The following is a 24466-nucleotide window of genomic DNA, read 5'->3' as shown; positions in this document are numbered from 1 at the left end:
AATACAGTTTTTTTTCCTAAGAGGAGGGATACAAGAGTTTATTCAGTTTGATTATATATTTTTGTTGGGTTTTTCTCCATTTAAATGAATTAATCATGCTGTCTTAAAGCTGAATTTTAAGACTGAGGTAAGCTTAATACCGTATTACACTAAAATCAAAGATTTAGAATCAAAGATTTTTTTAAGTAACCCTGCTGTGGACAAGGAGTGCAGGAGAACCTCAGCATTCTTTGCCACTGAGGACTGCACCCGTCCTTGCTGTGCCGTGTTCACCTGCAGCCTTGGCTGCCAAGGACCTCTGCAGTGTTGACTGATGCTAATCTCAGCTGACAGAGTTGCTAGGAGTCCACACTGCTGCACTCTCCCAGAGCTGGAGTTGCCTAATCCCACCTAGCTAGCACCCTCAAAACCAGCTGTAGGTGAAAGTCTTTGCCCAGTAAAGTTTTTCTATAAAGTCTGGAAGAGGGGACTTAATTCAAATGCAGTTGTCAATATAAGGGCTATCAGACACACACACACACACACACACACACACACACACACACACAGGAAATCAAGGAAAAAAGAAACAACCAATGAAAGAGAATAATTTTTCAGTTAGAGTCCCCAGTGGAAATCTATGGATTTCCTGACAAAGAATTCAAAATATTGTTTTACAGAAGTTCCGTGAGCACACAAAAAAACACAGATAACTCAACAAAATCAGGCAAACAATATATGAGTAAAATGAGTTCCACAAAGAGATAGAACCTATAAAAGAGAACTAAGATAGAAATTCTGATGCTGAAGAATACATTTGAATGAAATGAAAAACACAGTAGCTTCAACAGCAGACTTTAGAAGAGTCTTCAAACTCAGATCATTTAAAAGTATCCAATCAGAGTGGGAAAATGAAAAACAGCGAAGAAAATCTGCAATATTAATGGGGAAGCATCAACAAAATCAATGTATGAATAATGGCATAGCGATATATCCTAGAAGAAATAATGGCTGAAAATTTCCCAAATCTTGGGAGAGAAATAGATATCCTGATTAAGGAGGCTGAAAAGTTTCCAAACAGGATAAATACAAACAAGAAAACACAGGGGTGACTTTGGCTCAGGTCATGATCTCGCGGTCTGTGAATTCAAGCCCCGCATTGGGCTCCGTGCTGACAGCTCAGAGCCTGGAGCCTGCTTTGGTTCTGTGTCTCCCTCTCTCTCTGTCCCTTCCCCGCTCATTCTCTGTCTCTCTATCTCTGTCAAAAATAAATAAACATTAAAAAAAAATAAAAAACAAGAAAACACAGAGATACATTAGAACCAAACTTTCAAAAATCAGTGACAAAAATAGTATTTTGAAAGCAGCAAGAGAAGAGCCAGTTATCACAAATAAAGGAACTTTTTAAATATTATCAGTGGATTTCTCAGCACAAACCTTGCAAGCTGGGAGAGTGGGAAGATATATTCAAAGTACTAAAAGAAAAAACTGCCAGCCAAGAATAACTATATCCAGCAAAATTTTCCTTTGAAAATGAAGGAGTGATAAAGACATTCCTAGACAAGCAAAAACTGAGGAAGTTTAACACCACTAGACCTGTCTTACAAGAAATGCTTAAAGGAGTCTTCAAATTAAAGTGAAAACATGTTCAGGGTGCCTGGGTAGTTCAGTTGGTTGAGCAAATCTGACTTTTGATTTTGGCTCAGGTTGTGATCCCAGGGTCATGCAATTGAAACCTTGTCAAGCTCTGTGCTGAGCGTGGAGCATGCTTAAGATTCTCTCTCTCTCTCCCTAGCCCCTCTCCCCCACTTGCAATTGCTATCTATCTCTCTCAACAAAGAAAGAAAGAAATGAAAACATGCTCAACAGCAGCACGAAAGCTTAATTCTCACTGGTAAAGGTAAATATACAACAAATGGTTGCACTGTAATGGTTGTTTATAAATTACTTTTAACTCTGACTTAATGGTTAAGAGAAAAATTTGTTCATGGATACACAATATAAAATGAAGTAAACTGAGTACAAGAACACAATGTATGTGGGGGAGGATAAAAGTGTACAGTTTTTGTTATGCAACTGAAATTTAAAACAGGGTTATAACTACAGACTATTCTATGCAAGCCTCAAATTCACTACAAAGAAAAAACCTATAATAAATATACAAAAGATAAAGATAAAGGAATCAAAGAAAATCACTAAAATATAAATCAATAACAAAGGAAGACAGCAAGAGTGGAAGAGAGAGACAAAAGAACTGCAAAACAAGACGAAATGGCAATAGTAAGTCCTCATTTATCAATAATTACTTTAAATATGTTCGAATTAGCATCACCAGTCAAGAGGCATAGAGTGATTGAATGGTTAAAAAAGCATGATGCAGTAGTATGTTGTCTACAAGACACTCTTTTAGATTTAGGCTGAAAGTGAAAGGACGGGAAGAGATATTCTATGTAAATGGCAACTGACAGAAAGTAGGGGTGGTTATAAATTATATCATATAAAATAAACTTTAAATCAAAACCTGCCTTTAAAGACAAGGTCATAATATAATGATGAAATGGTCAATTCAGTAGTAAGATATAACAATTATAACTATGTACACACTCAACATCTGAGCACCTAAATATATAAAAACAAATTTTGTATACCTGAAAGGAGAAATAGGCAGCCATAAAATAATAGGGGAGAGGCGCCTGGGTGCCTCAGTTGGTTAAGTGTCCGACTTTGGCTCAGGTCATGAACTTACAATTCATGAGTTCATGGAGCCCCTGTCGGGCTCTGTGCTGATGGCTCAGAGCCTGGAGCTTGCTTTGGATTCTTTGTCTCCCTCTCTCTCTGCCCCTCCCCTGTTCGCACTCTGTCTCTGTTTCTGTCTCTGTCTCTGCCTCTGTCTCTGTCTCTCACTCTCTCTGTCTCTCTCTCTCAAAGGTGGGAATTAAATACCCCACTTACAATAATGGATAGAATATCCAGACAGAAAATCAATAAAGAGATGACTTGAGCAACATTATGACTAAATGAATCTAACAGAACCCAGCCACCCAGCAGCCCAAGAATACACATTTTCGGACACACAGAACATTCTTCAGGTTAGATCACAAGTTAGATCATAAAACAAATCTTAACAAATTTGAGAATATCAAAATCATTCCAATTATCTTTTCTGACCACAATGGAATGAAACTAGGAACCAAAAAATATCAAGACAATGGGAAATTTTTACAAATACATGGAAACTAAACACCATGTTCTTGAAACCACTGGGTCAAGGAGGAAATCAAGAAGGAATTTTAAAAGTATCTCAAGACAAATGAAGATTAAAATACATTATACCAAAACTTATGGAGTAAAGCTAAAGTAGCACTAAGAGGGATGTTTATAGCAATAAACGCCTCCATTAAAAAAAGAACAAAACCTCAAATAAACAATCTAACTTACACCTTAAGAAACTAGAAAAAGAACAAACTAAGCATAAAGTTAGGAAGGAAATGATAAATATTAGGGCAGAAAAAAATAGAAAAAAATCAACGACTAAGTCAATTAACAAAAGATTAACAAAATTAATAATTTTTTAAGCTAGACAAGAAAAAGTGGAGGCTAAAATAATAAATTCAGAAATGAAAGATGACGCCAAATAGTGATGGCTTATAAATAAAAAGAATATTCAACAAAACTAAAAGGCAACTGATGGAATGGAAGAAGATATTTGCAAATGACATATTTGATAAAGAGTTAGTATCAAAAATTTATAGAGAGCTTACCAAAGTCAACCCCCCCCCCCAAATAATGCAGTGAAGAAATGGGAAGAATAGACACTTTTCCAAAGAAGACATCAAGAGGGCAAACAGACATATGAAAAAATGCTTAACATCACTCATCATCAGGGAAATATAAATCAAAACCACAATGAGATACCACCTCACACCAGTCAGAATGGCTAAAATTAATAACTCAGGCAACAATAGATGTTGGTGAGGATGTAGAGAAAGGGAAACCCCATTGCACTGTTGGTGAGAATGCAAACTGGTCTAGCCGCCCTGGAAAACAGTATGGAGGTTCCTCAAAAAATTAAAAATAAAATTACCCTATGACCCAGCAGTTGCACTACTAGGAAGTTATCCAAAGGATAAAAAAAAAAAAATGCTGATTCAAAGGGGCAATGCATCTCAATGTTAAGAGCAGCACTATCAACAATAGCCAAATTATGAAAAGAGCCCAAATGTCCATCAACTGATGAATGGATTAAGAAGATGTGGTATATGGGGGTGCCTGGGTGGCTCAGTCAGTTCAAAGTCCGACTTTGGCTTAGGTCGTGATCTCTTGCAGTTCATGAGTTCATGAGCCCATGTCGGGCTCTGTGCTGACAGCTCAGAACCTGGAGCCTGCTTCAGATTCTGTGTCTTCCTCTCTCTCTGCTCCTTCCCTTCTCACACTGTCTCTCTCTCAAAAATAAACATTAAAAATTTTTTTAAAAAGATGTGGTATATGTATACAATGGAATACTACTCAGTGCTAAAAAAATGAAATCTTGCAATTTGCAACAATGTGGATGAAATTGGAGGGTATGATGCTAACTAAGTGAAATAAGTCAGTCAGAGAAAGACAGGTGTCATATGATTTCATTCATATGTGGAATTTGAGAAACTTAACAGATGCTCATAGGGGAGGGGAAGGAAAGATAAGATGAAAACATAGGGAGGCAAACCACAAGAAACTCTTAAATACGGAAAACAAACTGAGGGTTGATGAGGGTGGGGGTGGGGTAAATGGGCGATGGGCATTAAGGAGGGCACTTGTTGGGATGAGCACTGGGTGTTATATGTAAGTGATGGACCACTGGGTTCTACTCCCGAAGCCAAGGCCACACTGTATGTTAACTAGATTGAGAATTAAAAAAACAAAAAAACAAAAAAACAAACAAACAAACAAAAAAAAAACAAATTGCCAATAGATATGACACAAAACTACAAAAAAAATCTCAAGAAAAAACATCTTAACAGCCTGTTATAAAAAATTATATGTCACCAAAATTGGTAAGCTAGAAGAAATAGATAGCTTCCTAGAAACATATAACCTACCAAAGCTGAATCAGAAGTAGGAAGTCTGAGCAGATCAATAATAAAAGAGGCTGAATCAGTAATCAAAAGTCTTCCAACAACAAAAAAAATCAGGACAAGGTGGCTTCATAGGTGAATTCTACCAAACATTTGAAGAATAATTAATACCAATCTTTCTTAAACTGTTTAAAAAAATGAAATAGGGAATACTTCAAATCTCATTTTATGAGAACCACACCACCTGAATACCAAACCAGACCAAGGCACCACAAGAAAACTACAGGCCAATATTTCTGATGAAGACAGATGCAAATATCCTCAATAAAAATTAGCAAGCCAAATTCAAGAGCACATTAAAAGGACCATACACATGACCAGTGGAATTTATCCCTGGGACACAAGGGTGGTTCAATGTATGCAATAAACACAATATACCACATAAACAAAACGAAAGAAAAACCCACCTAATCATCTAAACAGATACAGAGAAAACATTTGACAAAACGCAATATTGTTCATCATTAAGACTTAACAAAATAGGCATAGAAGGAACCTAACTCAACACAATAAGGTCATATATGAAAAAACCCTCATCTAACATCATAACAAATGGGGAAAAAATGAAAACTTCCCACCTAAGATCTGGCACAAGGTAGGGATGCCCACCTAGCCACTCTCTTTAATAATAGAAGTCCTGGCCAGAGAAACTCAACAGGAAAAAGAAATAAAAGACATCTAAATGACAGACAAAGTTATCTTTGTTTGCAGATAACAGTTTAGCCTTTGCAGAAACATTAGTGAACTTGAAAACAGCAATGGAAGCTATGCAAAATGAAACAGAATGAAAATAAAAACTGGAAAAGAAGTGGAGTGCCTCAGTGTGTGGCAGATTCACACACTAGCTTAATATATAATTTGAGTCCCCAGAGGAGAATGGGGAGGGGCATAGAATGTATTTGAAGAAATAATGGCCAAAACTTTATGAATTTGATGAAATCTATAAACCCACAGACCCAAGAGGCTCCATAATCCCTAAGGACAAGAAACATGAGGAAAACTACATCAAAGCACATCATAACCAAATTGCTTAAAACTAGTTAAAAACAGAAAATCTTAAAAGAAGCCTCCCAAAAGAGACACATCACATACAGAAGAGCAAATATAAGAATGAGACCTATTTTTCTCAGTAACAATGCAAGCTAGAGACAGTGGAGCAGCATTTTTAGAGAATGAAAGAAGAAAAACAGCCTCAACCTAGAATTCTATCATTATTTTGTTCAGATTGTTCTATCTGTGGCCATTGGGGGCTCTTTCAGGTTTTCTCCTATGTCCTTTACAGAAATTACTTTTCTTTTTTTTTTTAATTTTTTTTTCAACGTTTATTTATTTTTGGGACAGAGAGAGACAGAGCATGAACGGGGGAGGGGCAGAGAGAGAGGGAGACACAGAATCGGAAACAGGCTCCAGGCTCTGAGCCATCAGCCCAGAGCCTGACGCGGGGCTCGAACTCACGGACCGCGAGATCGTGACCTGGCTGAAGTCGGACGCTTAACCGACTGCGCCACCCAGGCGCCCCACTTTTCTTTTTTTTAAAAGAACTTTGTTATTTTCTGACTCTACAAGATGCTTCAGATTCATCTTGTACTTTCTCAGACCATCCCTAGAATCAGCTGTTTCTGATTCCTTTTATTAGAGACTGGTACTTAGAAAACAAGTTTGGGGGCACCTGGGTGGCTCAGTCGGTTGAGAATCTGACTCTTGATTTTGGCTCACGTCATGATCTCACATCGGTGAGATCAAGCCTCATGTTGGGCTCTGAGCTGACAGCACAGAGCCTGCTTGGGATTCTCTCTCTCCCCCTCTCTCTGCCCCTCCCCTTTCTCAAAATAAATAGACTTAAACAATTAAAAAAAACACCCAAGATTTGCGTGGTGAGTGTGCTTGTCGCTACTGAGGCATCAATGCATCTAGGCCCTCTCATGTATACACATATCTATGTTTTTATATCTGTTGTTTGAAAGGTTTCACCTTATTCATTCCCCTCTTATTTATGGAGAACTATCCTTACTCAATCTTCTCAATTCCTTGCATCACAGAGGTATTCTATATAGTAAATTTGGTTTAAAGTCAAATGTAATTTACCTTTTGAAAAAAGTATGTTAGGCTGCCATGCATACACAAATGGTTCAGAACCAGATTGAACAGGCAAATGTTTCATAAGAAAGGATGGAATTTTGAATGAGCCAGGTAGATGAAGAGTTCATTCTGCAATGTGTGTGAACTATGCAAAAGGTGAGGAACTTCAGGACTTTCCTGCTTGCCCTACTTCTCTCACATATTGACATGCTGAATATGTGTGGCTGCCACTTGATACAATCTCTATGCCTAAAGTGGGAATTATTGCTGATGTAGGTCAGCTCCTCCTCCTTGCCACTCCCTCATAATCAATTATCAAATGTTACTTTATAGCCTTTCTAATATCCTACCTCTCTTTCTCTACCCACACATGCAAGCAACCATCATGTCCTATTTATTCTATATCTCAAGTCATTCTCCACCTGCTTACTCACTCTGCCTTAATTCGTACCTTCTTATCTCTTGGTAATTTAGTGTCTTTATCTTTGGGTTTACTTCCATCTGTGCATGCGCTCTTCAAACAAAATTCTGGCTCTAACAGGAAAAGATGTTCACTGCATCTCCTGCAAGAAATTAACTATCCCTGCAGCTCAGCTAATGAGAAACTCATCACCCTGAATTCTTGCTATTCTTCAATAAACTTTCATTCAAAACAACACCTCCCAACCAACCTACCCCATATTCTCCATGAAACCACATTTCTCTGCTTTGTTTATTGGACTTGCCTTTTGTTTTACTATAGCTTGCATGTTACGATTACAATTCTCTGCTATTCCTAAATAAACCCATTTTGCTAGTAAAGTAACTGACATTTTTACTTTTAGGCTAACATAACAATAAAATTTAAAGTTCCTGGGGCGCCTGGGTGGCGCAGTCGGTTAAGCGTCCGACTTCAGCCAGGTCACGATCTCGCGGTCCGTGAGTTCGAGCCCCGCGTCGGGCTCTGGGCTGATGGCTCAGAGCCTGGAGCCTGTTTCCGATTCTGTGTCTCCCTCTCTCTCTGCCCCTCCCCCGTTCATGCTCTGTCTCTCTCTGTCCCAAAAATAAATAAATGTTGAAAAAAAAAATTTAAAAAAAAAAAATTAAAAAAAAAAAAAATTTAAAGTTCCTGGTCTCTTTCTCTGTGGCTGCTGCCTTTTACCTTGTGCACACTACTTATTTATTGTACTCATTATAATTATTTGTAATTTCTATATTTCTTTGCATATATTCTTTGTATATATATTCTTTCTATATTTCTCACCTTTTTGAGAAAAATACTTTCTATTATCTATTGACAAATAGTTGAATTGAAATAAACTCAACTCACCCAAATAAACTGGACTAGAAGTATTTTGAGGACAAATCTGTGTCTTATTCACAATTGTATACCAGTGTCAACCTACAGAAAGAATAAAAGCACATTTACTGAGAGTTAACTGAATGTCAGGCCTGTACTAACCGTTTAATACACAGTCAGTGCATCAGGAGAAACCTGCAGGCATTGTCTGCATTTAAAATGCAGGAAAGGGGCGCCTGGGTGGCTAGTTAGTTAAGCAGCTGAGTCTTGCTTGGTCTTAAGCAACTCAGGTCATGGTCCTGCATTTCGTAGGTTTGAGCCCCACGTCAGCTCTGTGCTGATAGCATGGAGCCTGCTTGGGATTCTCTCTCTCCTTCTCTCTCTGTCCTTCCCCAGCTTGTGCACACACACTCTCTCTCCAAACAAACAAACATTTATTTAAAAAAATAAAAATAAAATTCAGGAAAACAGAAGTAGAGAGATTAGTTATGGCACTCAAGGCCACACCATCAGTAAGTGGTGGTACCAGGATTCAAACATGTAGAATGACTCCAGAGTTCGTGACCACAATTTAATATTATCTTACAAATTGGATATGTCAAATTGAATAAGTAATGAGCAAAACAGCTCCATGTAATTAATATAGTTTCAATAGGCTTTGGGAAGATTGTGGCCCAGATGACCCACCTTGACCTGGAGTGAAAGAGGAACATTCATCTCATCTGGGAGCTGTCGGGCAACAAGAAAGCTGAACCTCCACCATTGGCCTTGCATCCAGGGCTCAAAGGGCATGAGAACATCACAGTGAAAAGTATCACCACCAGAGAGAAGCCTCAGAATACAGTGGGAAGGCTAGCCTGGAATGCCAGTGTGAGCAGGTGCATCTGGTGGTAAGGTGCTCAGAGCTGTGAGATCATGGCATTTGTGTTCATGTGGTAGCACTGTGCTGCTAACAGGCTGGGAAATCTTTGGATACTCCGTTTTCACTACAATTCTTTAAGAAATTATGAAAGTATTCCACGGTTCTCTTAGTAAATCAAACTTATTAATTCTTATTTTAAATCTTTTGCAAAAAAAAAAAAAAAGAAGAAAGAAAATGCTGAATAAAGTTGTCTCTCATTTCCTGTTAGAACATTTTTGCTGTTGAATTTATGAAGTCCTTGCCCTCATACATTGACTTAGCTGCTTGAAACTGGATTACAACACCACCGTGAAACTCAAACAATGCTCCAATTATTTTCCAACTCTCAAAAGTTCAGCCACTAAAAACAGTGTCACTTTGACCAAGTTACTTCATATCCGTGAGACACAGTGTTCTCATCTATTAAATAAGGGTGATCTGTAATCTACTATTCTTTCATAATCTCAAAGACAATGATGGGGGAGCATGACACCTTAAATGTTCAAAGTGGATTATTATAGTATCTTTGCCTTTAAGACATTACTTATCAGGTTATAATTTATTTGCTGTTAGTGAGCCTTTGGTCAGAGTGTAATCCCAAGTTCAGCTTTGTTTCCATAAAAATACAACTATATACATCTGAAACTAATATAACACTGTATGTTAATTTTACTGGAAATAAATAAACAACTAACATGGTGAATTAAAACCAATGGCCAATTGTACACTATGTAGAAACCTAAGGTTTCTTATAATCCAACTTGAAAGCCATTGGCCCTATTAAAACCCATAAAATGGAGAAGATAAAACTCAGAATAAAATACAATCTAAATTGCCAAAACAGATAGATATATAATCCATTGATTAATGAATACACTTCAACCAAATAGATGTGTTGAATGATTATAGATAATAAAATATCGAATGACCAGAGAAATCTAACCCTAACCCTGATAGCATTTTATCTAATTTTCAAAGAGTGATGTAGTTTCATTGACAATGCAATCCATATAAGAAATAGAACAACCAAAAGGTACTGCCTCCCTCCTCCTCCATCCAAAAATTCTCAGTAATGGAATTTCAGAGTAAGTTGTTTGAAATAGTATGTGGAGAATAAAATTCTTCATACAAATGTTTTCATAGGAGTATAAAGCTTTTCAAGACCTAGCAATCCAGTAGTAGAGACATTAACGAAAATTCATTGTGATACTTGGTGTCATTGTATAGCAGAAATAAGGTAACCATGCAGACTATATATAGTCCCATTTAATTGCCAAATATGAGCACAACCTATTAATTCAATGTCTGGCTTTCTTGTAGAAACCAAATTTTGTTTATTAAATAGCATCTCATGATATCAGTGTAACAGGAAGAGGAGAGTGATGCTCAAACCCATCTCCTGCCTCAGAGTCTCTAATTAGCTGACCAACTGGCCTCATTTGCATGGGACTGAGGGTTTCCCAAGATATGGGACATTCAGTGTTAAAACCAGGACAGCCCTGGGAGGACTGAGATGGTTGGTCTTTTACACACCTGTAGTTATTTTAAAATGTTTGGAAGATTCATGCATCTTAATCTGGGGACTTTTCTGCTTGCATGTAAGGCTCTCCCAGGCAGTTCCAGTGCTGCATGGTAGAGAGGGCTGAGGAATCGGTCATGCCTCTGGGGCATCCACCTGCTCATTGGGACCATAACTCCAGGTTATCTTGCTTCATGAAAGCTGGCAGAGGCTGCTGGGCAGTTGAGACAGGGCTCTCCTGGGTGACTTTTGTCTTTGATACTCTTTGTCTTCCCTGTTGACACCCTTGGCTTCTACTCCCAGCGGGCCCCGTCGTGTATTTCCTGTGACTCATGCCCACAGATACTCCCCTGTAGGGACTACTTGCTCTCAGCATGCGATTAACTAGTTGACAATGATGCTGACTACTGAAGTCCAAGGGGTGTTGAGGTTTACATTGATCACCCCAGACTGCCTTCAGTGGGAATCCTGTTAGGACTCAGCAGGATCCTATTTGGCCAGAATCGTCTCTAACCCCTGATGCTTCCTCTCAGTTTTCTATCCACTGACCTACTTGGCTATAAATTCCCATTTTTCTTTGTTGTGTTATGAGTTGAACCCTTTCTCTCTCCCCAACTACAAAATCCCATTGTAGTGTTCCCCTTAAAGTTTCCTTACTATCTTTAACAAGAGTCATAAGTAATTTTTTTATTAATAACACAAACATATTCACACATGTTCAGTTTTATGCATGTACAAAACATGTATCGCTATACATTCATTCTTATCATGGTCATTTTTAAAAATTGTACAGTCTTGCTTTTTTCTCAACTCACTTGCCTTCCGCATGCTCACAGAAACCAATGTGAACAAATTGGTACGTTAGTTTTTTCTCTTCCTCCGTGTTTTGATTCCCTATTGTGAGCTGGGCATTGTTCTTTTATTTATTTATTTTTTTTGAGACAGAAAGATGGGGGCGGAGAATACAAGTGTGAGCAGGGGAGGGACAGAAAGAAAGAGGGGGAGAGAGAATCTCAAGTAGGCTCCACACTCAGCACAGAGCCCAGCATGGAGCTTGATATCAAGACTGTGAGATCATGACCTGAGCTGAAATCAAGAGTCAGATACTTAACTGACTGAGCCACCTAGGTGCCCAAGCTGGGCATTGTTCTAATCATAAGCCAGAGTCCCATAGCAGCTTATATTCTTCTGAAAAGAAAGGTAATAAACATTTAAAGAAATGAATAAGATCATGTCAGGTACTATTAATTACCATGGAAAAGATAAGAATTTGTGAAAGTGTTTTTATTTGGTGTTTGACATGGCCTCTCTGAAAAGCAGACACTTTAATTAAGACCTGAATGACAATGAGGAAGCAGTTATGAGGTGATCTGAAAGGTGAGTATTCAAAACAGAAGGCCCTGTGTAAGGCCCAGAAAGGGGATAAGTTTGGGGTGGCTGAGAGAGGGACAAAGGGCAGTGTGGCTAGAGCACTATAAGTGAGAGAAGCAGAGAGGAAGATGAAGCCAAGAGGTGTGGCCTCTATGGGGCCATGTCAACTTCTCTCCAGATGTGGTAGAGTCCATCAGAGGTTTCAAGAATGACACAGTCAGTGATTTGCCTTGTGCAATGATCTCTTCCATTCTAGTGTAGCACATAGGATATATGGGCCAGAGTGGAGACAAGGGGACTGTCAGGAGGCTGTGGTCAGGGCCTAGGTGAGAAGTGACAGTGGGGATGGCGAGTGGCTGACTTCTAAAGTGTTTCAGAAGGAAAACTAAAAACTGAAGTGATGGATGGACTGTGAGGCCAAGTCAGATCAAAGCAGACAATGTGAGCAGAGTATGTGGATGTGCACTAGATGAGGCTGCTGGGATCCTCTGGTGTGACAAAGGGGAGCAGGACAGGAGGGACAGTGTGGAGGTCAGAGCTTGCTGTAAGGAAGCAAGTGCCACGTCATATGATGCCCTAGTGAAGTTGTTATGCCTTAGAGAATGAACACTGGGCAGGCAACATGGCCCCAACCCATTCTTGTGAGTGTCCACGTACCTTGGTATGCAAAGATCATGACTTTCATCTTTCTCCTATGTGCAAAATAGGGCTAATCATGTGGGGTCTTGGGGAGCACTTAGCACCTACAGAGTGCATTCTATCACATTTCGGCCTTTGCGGTGTGTGGCCAGTAAGGCATTTAGAAGTCCATTCCCACAGCTGCTACTTTTCCAATGTTAAAAGTGAAACTTGGTGGAGTATACAAGATCCAGAAGGGGACCCAGGACACTCTTTAGGCTGTGTTTTTCTGATTCCTTTAAATTTTTTGTGAAGGCATTTTTTACAAATAAGTGACAAGCTAGTATCTGAAAATAGAAGGATGAAAACCAAAACAAAACAACTTGAATGAGTTGTAATGAAGGAATTGCAATGATGCTCCCCACTCTGGGTTTAGTGAGGGTTGGGGTCTTTCAGCTTTCTTTTTACTGTATTCTAGTGACGTGAACTTGCAGGTTCAATGAGGTCTCCTAGTTTGCAGCTGGGATCAAGCTTCTCTATGGCTCAGTCATTCAGATACATATTATTTTTTTTTGTCACCTACTATGTGCCTGATAATGGTCTTGGCATTAGGAAGTCTGCTGTGAACAAAGCCAACATACTGTCAACATACAGCCATGGTCCATTGGTTTTCCAAGCTGTGCTCTGATGTCATCATCAACAACCCTGGAAAACCAGAAAGTTCATGTGCTTGGTGCTAGGGCAGGCTGCCACCAGCCAGAACCAACCACAGTTTCTACCAAGCCCCAGGCTCCCCAGGAAACTACTAGTGTGGTACTTTTCATATGATCTCCCCTGCAGCTTTTGGGATTTCAACGTTTATTTATTTTGGGGACAGAGAGAGACAGAGCATGAACAGGGGAGGGGCAGAGAGAGAGGGAGACACAGAATCGGAAACAGGCTCCAGGCTCTGAGCCATCAGCCCAGAGCCCGACGCGGGGCTCGAACTCACGGACCGCGAGATCGTGACCTGGCTGAAGTCGGACGCTTAACCGACTGCGCCACCCAGGCGCCCCAAGGGATTTCAAAGGCAAGGGTTGTGAACCAGATTTTGAGATGCTGGTCTGACCTTTGTGTGAATTCCTCTCCCTGAATGTTGTGGTAGAATGGCTGCCCAGATAGAGATTTGTCACTCTTCTCAGAATTGGCAGGTGCTGTGCCTGGAGGCACGTCCTGTGTTCTGGGCCATGAGCCTTTCCAGAATTCCACTGTACAGGCCAACATCTGCTGTGTGTGTGTGTGTGTGTGTGTGTGTGTGTGTGCTTCTCAGTATAGACCAGGTGTCCCCAAGTTCTCCAGATTTCCATTTAACAAGAGGTTATCAGCCCAGCTGAGTGAATGCTGGGAGTCTAGACTTTTATTGGGCTTCTGAGTGAGTGCTTGCCCCACAGGTTTTCCTGAAGGCTATGATCTCAACTTTTGTTCCATGTTCTGCATATCACCTCTTCTCCAGGCCAAAGCTGTTTGCAGTTCTTGATCTTGGTTTTCCAAGCAGCTTGGTTTTCCAAGGTAAGATATTGGTTGCAACAATTAAGCAAGCATTAGTATGGACTTGGGAAATAACACTAGGTACTTATGATAAGAAAAGCACAAAATAAAGCCTGAGTTTCAGATAAGGATGACAATGGTCAATGCCAGCTCAGTAATGAAGGCTGGCTGGCTGAGGGACCTCTTCTCAGCTCCTGGCCTACACACCTACACTATGCCAAAGGTCTTTTTCTATTTTCATTTCTTTTTTGAAAAAGGTTTATTTAATTTTGAGAGAGAGAGAGAGAGAGAACACAAACAGGGGAGGGGCAGAGAGAGAGGGAGACGGGATATGAAGTGGGTGCTGCACTGACAGCAGTGAGCTGGATATGGGGCTCAACTCAGGAATCACAAGGTCACTACCTGAGCCAAAGTTGAACACTCAACTGACTGAGCCAACCAGGCACCCTTTCTTTTTTTTTCTTGATCTGCACACTTGTCTCCAGGCTTTTGCTCACCATAAAGGAGGCCTTCCTGCACTTTTTTTTAAGTTGAGGTGCAATTTATGTAACACAAAATTAGCCATTAAAATTTTTTTAATGTTTATTTTTGAGAGAGAGAGAGAGAAACAAAGTGGGAGTAGGGGAGGGACAGAGAGAGAGGGAGACACAGAATCTGAAATAGGCTCCAGGCTCTGAGCTGCCAGCACAGAGCCCAACGCGGGGCTCAAACCCGTGAACCGTGATCATGACCTGAGCCAAAGTCAGATGCTTAACTGAGCCACCTAGGCACCCCAAAATTAACTATTTTAAAGTATGTAGTACATTCACAAGGTTGTGCAACCATCACCTTCACCTAGTTCCACATCATTTTTATTCCACCAACGGAGACTGGGCCCCCAGCAAGCAATCACTCCCAGCAATCACTCCCCAGTGACTCCTCACCCCCCGCCTCCCGCCAGCCGCTGATGATCAGCATTCTTTTTTCCTTTTCTATGAATCTGACTACTTTAGGAATCTCACAAGGTGGAATTATGTAGTATTGTATGTGTGTGTGTATGAATGGCTTATTTCACTTAGTATAAATGTCTTCACGTTTTATTCATGCTGTAACATACCACAGAATTTTCTTCGTCTTTAAAAACTAAATAACATTTTATTGTATTTATATGCCACCTTTGTTTATTTGTGCATCATGTGATGGGTGTTTGGGCTCTTTCTACCTTTTGAATGTCATTAATAGTGCTGCCATGAATATTCTGTACCAGGTTTTCTTGAACTCCATGTTCAGTTCTTTTGGGTATATATCCAGAGGGGCAAGTGCTGGTTTGTAATTCTATGTTTAGCTTTTGGAGAAACCTCCAAGCTGTTTCCCACACTGGTACACTGTTCTACATTTCTACAGAAATGTAAGAGGGTTCCAGTTTCTCCACATTCTCTCCAATACTTATTTTCTCTTTTTCTTATTTTTGTTACAGTTACGTGAAAATAAATAAAGAAAGCCTCAGTTAAGAATGGGTTGGGAGGGTGGCTCGGTTGGTTAAGCATCTGATTTTGGCTCAGAGGGTCATGATCTCGTGGTTCACAAGTTTGAGCCCTGCATTGAGCTCTGCGCTGACAGCCTGGAGCCCACTTTGGATATCTGTTCCCCCTTCTCTCTGCCCCTCCCTTGCTTGTGCTCTCTCTCTCTCTCTGTGTCAAAAATAAATAAACATTAAAAAGAAGAAGAGGAAAAAAATAGCTTAAAAAAAAAAAAGAACGGAGTTGGGAAGTCCTGCACGGGGGCTGACATGCACGCCCCACTTGCTGCAGCCTGCACAATCAGCAGGAAGAAGGAAGATAATTTTTATTTCAATAAGGAAGGACACAGGTAGGAATTTTAAGAAAAGGAAGGATCTCTCTTTGCTCCAGCAACAACACATTAACCACTGCTTGCAGATGAGAAATCACCACAACCTCAGAGTCTTGTTCTTCTCAGATATACTTTTGTTCAAAACAGCCTTTCCCAGTTTCCTCTTAAAACCTCATAAAAGGGATGCCTGAGTGGCTCAGTCTGGTTATATATCCAACTCTTGATATAAGCTCAGGTCATGATCTCGAGGTCGTGAGATCAAGTCCCAAATCCCTCTTTGCGCTAACAGTGTGGAGGATGCTTGGGATTATCTCCGTCTCTCTCGCTGCTTCCCCCCTCCTCCCTCAAAAACAAAAAACTACAAAAAAAAAAAAATCATGAAAGTTGACCTTCACTTTGTTCTCCCAACTTGGCTATGGTTTGTCCTGAATTGCAATTCTTCTGCTATCCCTGAATAAACTCACTTTGCTAGTGTGGTAATTGGCTTTTTTTAAAAGTTTATTTATGTATTTTGAGAGAGAGAGAAGGGTGGAGAGAGAGAGGGAGACAGAGAATCCCAAGCAGGGTCCGGCTGTCAGCACAGATCCCAGTGTGGGGCTCAAACCCACAGGCTGTGATTTCTTCTGAGAGTGGGTGGAAATACAGTTGAATAATCCATAAATGTTAGTTAGATGGTAAGCTTCCAACTCTGGATAAGGAGCCTGGCCACTGGGGAAACACAGCTAACTGCAAATATAGTCTAGACTATGTCAAATTATCCTCTGTTACAGTCTTTGTCACCTGAGATAGTGGTGAACTTTCACAGCTGGGACCTGGCAAACCTGCTGAGTCAGAGCCCCAGGACATCGGCTGCTCCAACTTTGCATTGCCCAACTCTCTTCCTGATGCTGCAATCAGTCCCAGAAGTAATGTAATTTCAGAATATATATGTATATTCATATGCAGATTATCTAATGCCATATCTTCACATAAACTGCTTATTGACTTCATGTTTTCTGAGGAAGTAAAGCTTTCTGAGTTACAGACTGTAAGTGGGTTCTAAGCAAAACAGTTTTGCTCCTGTAACATTGCATTATGACCTACATTGTGTTATGGAAACATCTTTTCTTTTTTTTTTTAGTTTTATTTATTTTTGAGAGAGAGAGAGACAGAGCGTGAGTTGGGGAGGGGCAGAGAGAGAGGGAGACACAGAATCCGAAGCAGGTTCCAGGCTCTGAGCTATCAGCACAGAGCCTGACATGGGGCTCCAACTCATGAACTTTGAGATCATGACCTGAGCTGAAATCCAGAGTTGCATACTTAATCAACTGAGCCACTCAGGCACCCCTACAATGCCACTTTTAAAAGGTCATTAAACTGGGGTGCCTGGGTGGCTCAGTTGGCTGATCATCTGACTTTGGCTTAGGTCATGATCTCACAGTTTGTGAGTTCGAGCCCCCATCAGGCTCTGTGCTGACAGCTCAGAGCCTGGAGCCTGCTTTGGATTCTGTGTCTTCCTCTCTCTCTCTCCTCTGCCCGCTCACTCTCTGTCTCTCCCTCAAAAATAAATAAACATTAAAAAAATAAAAGGTAATTAAACTAAAGTTAAGTAGACAATAAAATAAGTAGAAATTGCTTTAAAAACAGAAGGAAAGCCCCAAATACCACCTTCTTTTTTTTTTTTTTTAAATTTTTTTTTTCAACGTTTATTTATTTTTGGGACAGAGAGAGACAGAGCATGAACGGGGGAGGGGCAGAGAGAGAGGGAGACACAGAATCGGAAACAGGCTCCAGGCTCTGAGCCATCAGCCCAGAGCCCGACGCGGGGCTCGAACTCACGGACAGCGAGATTGTGACCTGGCTGAAGTCGGACGCTTAACCGACTGCGCCACCCAGGCGCCCCCCAAATACCACCTTCTATAGAGAACCCATGGTTCAGCTTTATTCAGAGCAAAGAAAAGAAACTTTTGATCAGGCTGGAAGAAACTCAGTAGTACGTTTGGAATGTGTACTCAAACTACACACGCAAGGAGGCCAATATTCTGGGAAAACAACTGATTTGCTGCCGCATTTGTCTACTGTTTGTCTAGTATTAGCCATTATGAACAGAGCAGTGCAACCAGTATACGGAGCACTCCTTACAGTGTTACAGTGTCAGGCATAACATTTCACTTCTTTTCACACAACTGCTTCTCAGTGTACCTGGGCTTCCTCTTCTTGAGGCAAATCATTTTTGTTTTTTTGTTCTGTTTTCAAATTTTTATTTAAATTCTAGTTAGCTAACATACAGTGCACTATTGGTTTCAGGTGTAGAATTCAGTGGTTTGTCACTATATATAACACCTAGCCCCCATCACAAGTACCGGCCATAGTACCCATCACCCTTCTAGCCCATCCCTCACCCACCTCCCTCCATCAACCCTCAGTTTGTTCTCTGGGAAACTTGGAAAGGAAAGGAGAGTGAGTGTTAGGGGTTTATGGTGGAAAGGGGTCCAGGATAAGTGTTCCTTCAGGAATCCAGGGTAGGGTCTGACCAAAGGTGAATGATAGGTGAATAATAGGTGTTATTTCATAAATCATGGAAGGTAGGGGGTATTAATGCCAGTGTCTGCAGAAGTTTGTTAAAAGCTAATGTCTTGGAATATGTTTGGGATCTGGTTATTTTTAGATGTTATCAGGTATTTGGGGGCCTAGGACAAAACTCAGAGAATGATTAACTTTCTTGTTTCTCCCTTGGGGTAGAAACATAGCTTCTTAGGTTTACTCAGATGCAAGGTGAAATATAGAGAATGTGTGAATGGGGTCTTGCAGAGAAACAGCAGAGATGGAGACTTTCTTCCATTTCTCTGTCTCAGTTATATTGATAGGAGGTATCTAGAATAGCAAAAATCATGGAGACAAAAAGTAGAATGGTGGTTGCCAGGCCCTAGTGGGGAGAGGGAGGTGGGAAGTTATTGAATGGGTATAGATTTTTCAGTTTTACAAGATGAAAAAGTTCTGGAGGTTGGTTGCAGAACAATACTGTTAAAAAGGAAACCACAGGCCCAAGGTGGAGACAGACACTTGCACCCAGGATGAGAAACTAAGACTTAATTGTAGTTTTAAGGAATTGAATTTGAAGCCAATCAATCTGGGATTTGCTGGTCACAATCAGTGAGGTGCTTTGTACCGTGGGCCCTTACCAGCCCCCAAAGAAGTTGAGGTCATCTGCCTAATAGGAACCCCTTGCTTCCCCCTAAGGGAAGGTGGCTTGAAGCAATTCTTTCTTTTCTTGTGCTAATAACTTCTTGCTGCACCTTCCATCCTCTAAAAACTTTCCATTTTGTATAACTCCTGGGAGTATCTTTCTGTTTGCTAGAAGAGATGTTGCCCAACTTATGTATTGCTTAACAAAGCCAATCAAATCTTCAAACTTACTCAGTTGAATTTTTTTTTAAATGTTTATTTTTGACACAGAGAAACAGAGCACGAGTCGGGGAAGGACAGGGAGAGAGGAGGGGGGAGGCATAGAATCCAAAGCAGGCTCCAGGCTCTGAGTTGTCAGCACAGAGCCCAAGGTGGGGCTCCAACCCATGAGCCAAAGTCGGACACTCAATCGACTGACCACCCTGGTGCTGCAGTTGAATTGTTTTTTTAACACAGTAAATCTTAAATTTGAACGGTGCTTATTTTTTTTTATCTGGGGAAGGGATAAGGCAGGATGGATAGCTGTAAACAGAATGGCTAGTGTTGTAAATGTATTAAATGAACACAGCGGACTGAATCTTACAGGCCTTACGTTGAGGAAGATAGACCATGCTATATTCATCTGCCTCCCAGTGCTCAGACCAGTGCCTGCCATGGAATAAGCAGTCAATACATTTTTGATGAAGGAATGGGGATACTGTTTTCCATTTGCAGCCTAAAATGTAAAAGAAGCTTTGTAATATTAAAGCTAGAAGCAGTTTTGCAAAAAAAAAAAATTGTGTACTCAAATGTGTACTCAATGTGTAAAACTTGGGCTCCATCATGACCTGAGCTGAAATCGTGACCTGAGCCGAAATCAAGGGATGCACGTTGAAATGACCGAGCCCCCAGGCTCCCCTGCATATTCTAATTCTAATCTCTGATCCCCTGTGAACCTATTTCTATCACTTGTTCTTTCTGCTTGTTCTTGTTAATGTTACCTGGTCTCCTCTTGTGTCAGTATAAATTTGAATATTGTAGACAATGCATTGAAAATTCCTTCTAGAAACAATAGGAGGCCCACAGGTCCTCCTGAGTCTCCTCCTGACTAGCAATCCAAATCACCTAATTACATTTTCAGAAACTTCAAACTCCTAAGCCCCCAGATGTCTCAGCACCAGCTACAGTCTGCTTGCATTATCTTTGCTTTTTTTTTTTTTTTTTTTTTTTTTTTTTTACACACCTTTACCTGTAATTTAGTGTTGCTCCCAGGGTTCCAATCCAAATGCAGGAGATCACCACGGGTGCCCCTGGGAGCTGGCATCCCATGTTCTCCCTCCCACCTCCCCCAGGATGTCACAAGCACTGCTAATTCATTCAGCCCCAACCTGGGCAAAAATGCCCGAATCCAGGCCTACATCCCTACAAGTATGGCTTTTCTTGAATCTGTCTCCTAATTGCTCCCTTCTTGGCCGGCTCTCTGATGCCTTCAGACCTTTAAAAATAATTGGGAGCCTGGGATCCTGAGGGTGTGGAGGAACATCAGCTGTCTTCTTCCCCGGGGCTTCGGGTCTGAGAAAGAGGAGGCAGTGCCCAGCGGAGCGAGTAAGCAGCAGACAGCACGTGCCTCACAGCCCAGATGGCCGGGCACCATCTCTCAGATGTCCTGCCTCCCAGGGGCTTGCGGCAGCTGCAGGGACCATCCCTGCCACTGGGGGCCCGCAGCTCAGGCTCACGGCCCCGGGCGTCTCAGCGCTCACTGCTGGCTGAATTTAACAAGAGAAGCCCCTCTTGTTCCAAAGGGTCCCACCCCTCTAATGACAATACCAATTACTGTGGAATTGATGGTTAGAGGGGAAAACCAGGTGTCCATGTGGGCACTCTCCACATGTGGCAGTCAGTTTTGTTGGAGACATGACCCACTGCAGGTTCTAGGTATCAGGGAAAAACAGGGTTAGGGTTAGAGTTAGGGGTTAGGGCTAGGGGTTAGGGTTAGGGTTAGGGCTAGGGTAAGGGGTAGGTCATGCTTGCACCCCCACTCTAAGCCGGAGGGTGTTCACCATGGACACTGCCCCCCATTCGGTGAGGGAGGGCATTCAGGCGATAGCCCTACCCTCTGTGTGGGAGATTTTTCACACCATCGTCCTGCCCCCTCTAGCCTGGTAGGGTTTCCCGTACCGGCCTGCCTCCCCTGCATGCAGGAGGGGGTTCTTGCATGTGACCTGCCACCCCCTCTGCATGTGAAGGTGACACCCATGCTCTGGGCCTCCCCTCAGCGAGGGAGTAGTGATGCCACTATTAAATCTGATGTTTTACAAATGGCTCTTTTCACTTCCACAGCTGAAGAAGCAAGCATTTCTTAAGCTAAGGGTTATGGTTGGGATTAACGTTAGGGGTCAGGGTAAGTCTTCAACGTTTATTTATTTTTGGGACAGAGAGAGACAGAGCATGAACGGGGGAGGGGCAGAGAGAGAGGGAGACACAGAATCGGAAACAGGCTCCAGGCTCTGAGCCATCAGCCCAGAGCCCGACGCGGGGCTCGAACTCACGGACCGCGAGATCGTGACCTGGCTGAAGTCGGACGCTTAACCGACGGCGCCACCCAGGCGAGGGTAAGTCTTAAGTCATGGTCGCACACCCACTTGGTCCCGGAGGGCTTCACAGGTGCTCCATCTGTGCCCCTTCATCAGCGATGTAATGGTGATTTTCCTTTTAAGTCAGATGCTTTCTGGGAGCCTGGGTGGCTCATTGGGTTAAGAGTCCCACTTCGGCTCAGGTCACGGTCTCTGGGTTTGTGGTTTTGAGCCCTGGGTCGGCCTCCATGCTGATGGCTCTGAATGTGGAGCCTGCTTCAGATACTGTTTCTCTCTCTGTCTCTGTCTCTGCCCCTTCCCGATTTGTGTTCTGTCTCTCCCTCTCTCTCTCTCTGTCTCTCTTTCTCTCACAAAAAGTGTACCTAAAAGCATTTTCAATCAGACATTTCCTGGATGGATCTTTTCACTTTCATTCCTGAAGAAGCAGGCATCCGTCTCGTCCATTGTTCTTTTGTTATCTTTGGTATAGGTGACGACATATACCACATTTCCCCAGCCAGCATTGGGGTCGTGCAGCGTTTCTTCTACTGTCCAGACATCTCTCAAGTATTGTGACACTGCATTTCTCTAGTGCATCCTACATGCTCCAGGAAACTGGACTGTAACTGTGGACAGCAGCACTGTCCCATTGTCTTCTGGTGGTATTTCAGTAGGCTCTTCATTCACATCTTCGGTTACCTAAGTGTGTTCTGTCATCTTCTCTTATTTTTTTTCTGCTAGGCCACTGGTAGGACACCCAACAGGGAACCCGAAGCAGCAAGGGATCCAGGAGCAGCCCAGCTACCACTTGGCTCCCACAAAATGGTCGCCCTGGAACTCTTTATGGAAAAGGAGAAAACACCACCACCACCACCACCACCACCACCACCGTTTCATAACCCTGCACTGAATGTGAAGACAACAACCACACACCCCCAAAGGAAACTCTGCCAGGGTACATGTATAGTACCTACAGCATTGATCAAGTATTTTGGATCAATCAGTGAGGTTGTACTGTTGACTGGTAAGTATAAATCTAAATCCCTCAGAGGGGATTTTATTCTCTGAGGTCACCCCAACCTAAATTTTTGGTCCATGGGGAGATCTGTTGTTCCTATTGGTTGTATTGATGTAGTCTCTTTGGGCCAGTGAATTAAAGCTCCATAGGGTCTTATCCTATTCCTGTCTCCTCACGGGAAGGTCCATTCACCAATTGGAAGAGACAGTAAAACCCTCGTGTGGCCGTTCATATGATTCACTATTTAGGGAACAAGTGATTATGCTACCTTTGCATGGTCAGGATACCACAGCCTTTTCACGAATGTCCTTGGGTAGGCAGGGCCTCCAATACTAGAAATGTTAGAGGTGATGTGATTGGTGAACAGGTGGGGTTTGTGTTCCCTGAGTTCCTTTTACTTCTTTTCATCTTTCCTGATTGCCTATCTGTGTTGGGTTAACAATTGGTTTGATGTTGACTTTACAGTCAGGTTATTTTTATCTTAGTGTTAACTATCTGTGGTTATGCGCTCTGATAGAAACTTATGCAAGGACAGATATTTCTTGTGGCACATACTAGCATTATTGCTTCTATTGTGAAATTCACCCAGTCTTAAGTTAGGAGCTGGTTGTCTATTTTTGGTATTTAGATCTTAAGATCATATACCAATGCCTGAGCCCTAGTACAGATGCTCATCGCCACATCCCTAACAGCTGCCTGTGGTATGCAAATCATATTTTTTGGCCTTCTAGGACAGGCTCCATACACCTACATCGGTGATGGGGAGGTGTGATGCTTGCAGCCCTCATCCGCGATGGAGGATTGTTATGGTAGCACCCTTTCTGTGCCCTTTCACCAGCCATGTAGATATATCAAGCCTGCGCCTCTTCATGGGCCATGTAGGGGTGAACCAACAACACCCCTTTAGGGGCCAAGTAGGCGTGAACCATCTGCACCCCCACATCGGCATCCTGTACCCTTTCATTGGCATTGTGGGGGTGTGCCGCCAGCACCCCTTCATGGCCACTATAGTATATGTACTGTCTGTGGTTTCAGGGATCCACCTGGGGTCTCCAGACATATCCTCATGGATAATGGGGCGCTTCTGTAGTCGTGTTCCTCTGTGTCACATCTCCCCACACGACCCTCATCTCCAGATAAATCTCACGGGATCAGGAACCACTTTTCCTTGCACTTTCTTCTTCGTGGAAACATCTTGCCTTTGCTTAGCACGGTCACTTTGCCCTCTCCGCCATCTCCTGGAGGTTCCCTTACCCTTGCAGTGCTCTTCACTCACTGCTTTTGGGTGTGCAGTCTGTCTCCTGTCGCAGTCCTGCACAAGTGGTAGTTTGTACTGCGAGTGGCCGCAGGAAACTGCCTGGAACTGGCACTCTGGGACTGGACTGCTCTTCTCTCTGGTGCACAAACAAGTAGCTTCCTTGTTGGCAGAAGTGGATACTGGTCATTGGTGGCAAGAGGTGATTTCACATTTGTTCACATTACCACTAGTGCTGGTGCGGAGTGATGGAGGACAG

The 24466-nt window shown here is 42.0% G+C and overlaps 1 long non-coding RNA gene across 1 annotated transcript in view; it reads left to right on the top strand.

Moving 5' to 3' along the window:
• The window catches only part of LOC123593314, a 48885-nt gene that overhangs the window by 8150 nt on the left and 16269 nt on the right, over window positions 1–24466 (top strand). Inside the window, exon 2 of the long non-coding RNA XR_006710253.1 lies at window positions 22676–22958. This is a non-coding gene — a long non-coding RNA (uncharacterized LOC123593314). The remainder of the gene's footprint in view (window positions 1–22675; window positions 22959–24466) is intronic.

The sequence above is a fragment of the Leopardus geoffroyi genome, chromosome D4 (assembly GCF_018350155.1).
Source record: "Leopardus geoffroyi isolate Oge1 chromosome D4, O.geoffroyi_Oge1_pat1.0, whole genome shotgun sequence".
NCBI classification, from domain to species: Eukaryota; Metazoa; Chordata; class Mammalia; order Carnivora; family Felidae; genus Leopardus; species Leopardus geoffroyi.
The sequence above is the reverse complement of the archived record's forward strand: the minus strand, read 5'-3'. Positions and strand labels throughout refer to the sequence as shown.